Genomic DNA, 1,988 nt, shown 5'->3' with positions numbered 1-1,988 from the left:
TGTTATGCTACATGGGGCACCTTTGTGTTCCTTCAAGAAAGAAACCCAAGATGTTTTGGGAGGCACACTACAATTGGGTCATAGGACACTTTGGTTTGAAAAAAGCCATGGTAGTACTACACAAGTGTTTATAATGGTCAAAATTCCAACATGATGTTGGAAAATATCTTATATCTTACACTTCTTGTGCCATCACCAAGCCAACCGTTAAGAAGTAAGGCATGTACACTCTTCCTAGTCCTAGTTAGCCTTGGGAATCCATCTCCATAGATTATATGTCTGGTCTTTCTTCTACCAAGCATGGTAATGACTATGTATTGGTGGTTGTTGATATATTTTCTAAGATGGATATATTGAATTCTTGCGAGAAGAGTATCATAGTAGAAGACATTCCCAAACTCTTCTTCGAATGAGCGTGGGTACATTTTGGGATTCCACAGACCATTATAGCAGATCAAGATAATAGGTTCCTGAGCACGTTCTGGTCGAGCCTTTGGTCATTGTTAGACACTAAACTCATGTTCATGGTGTTGGATACCACTAATATACATGGGGTCTCCTCAATGTGAAGTCCCAATTAGACCTCACATCGTTTGGATTAGGAGCCCCATCCAGAGTATCACCCCAACGACCATAGCTATAAGTTTTTCCTTGGTATCAATGGATAACATAGGAGACTATACATATAAAATTTGAACAAACAAGTAAGTTGACATTGTGAAACACTAATTTTAATGTGTAAAAGGAGGCCTTCATGAGAGGGGAAACAAAAGTGAGTATCTAGAAGGAAATTAATATTACTCTCCTAGGAGAGGCACATGAGAGTAAGGAAAGATTCATTAGTTATCTAGATAAATATTTCACATGGACACAATGACAATTAAAGAAAATAAAAACTACATTCAACAAGATAAGCACCAAATCCAATGAAATAGTTCAATTTCTTTGGTACATAACATAACATATACCACAAGAGTCCAGAGAATAGTCTTACAATATTCGTGATACATGCATGAAAATGTGTTGGCTCAGTGAGATTCTAATTATTAAGTGAAAGATCCAAGTACACAATTACAATGGTGAGACACTAGTTACAAAAGTGGAACATTAAGTCACTTCTTGCTTCCCTAAGGAATGATCTTCTCTCCTATGCCAAGTTGAAGAAGCCAAGGCTAGCTCTCCAAAGTCTAAGCCTCCGAAAATCCCTTTGCTTGAGTTATGAGGTTTCTCTTGTAACAATAGGAATGAAATTTCATCTCCCCTTATGACTCTTAAGCTCCCCTCATGACTCTTGGACTCATAAATGACCTTTGGACTTCTATTGACACTTTGATCCTCATGTGACTTTTCATATTCCAAATGTGACTCTTAGACTTCAATACATTTACATTTTGTCATTTTCTTGAAAATACATCATTACATTCCACATCATGTGGCAAGACCCATTGACACATATGAAATTGTGATGACATTTGTACAAGCCATAACCGTTGAAAATAGCAACAAGAAATGATAAAAATAGAATCCAGAAATTCCAGTTCAATTTGTCCTTGAATTAAACTGAGAATTAAAATCAAATTCTATTCTCATAACAACTTGTGATAGTTAACTAGAGTGATTTGACTTAGTTAACTTAGGAATTTCAAGTTGGAAATCTTTCTAAAGTCATGTATATGTTCTCCTTATATTATAGGGGTCCACCATGAGTTACGTATGAGTTGTCATTAGCTAACTCTGTTTACTGAGTTAAGTCCAGGTAAATTAGTTCCAAACTGTTTAAGGAATTAATAGTGAGTTAACATTTAGTTGGTGCAGTAATGCATTGACTAGTGCTACTCCAGTTAACTAAAAATTCCCTCAGTAGAAACTCATGCATGTCAATTTTGAGAAAGACCTAGTTTAGACTAGAGTGCAGGGACAATGTACTATTTGTTGTAGATTTTTCAAAGTTGTACATATGGTAAATGCAATCAAGAACTGAGCCTAGA

The sequence above is a fragment of the Pinus tabuliformis genome, chromosome 2_2, assembly GCF_031772625.1.
Source record: "Pinus tabuliformis cultivar Carrire ecotype Pingquan chromosome 2_2, CPIR1, whole genome shotgun sequence".
Classification (NCBI taxonomy): Eukaryota; Viridiplantae; Streptophyta; class Pinopsida; order Pinales; family Pinaceae; genus Pinus; species Pinus tabuliformis.
This window is presented reverse-complemented; position numbering follows the sequence as displayed.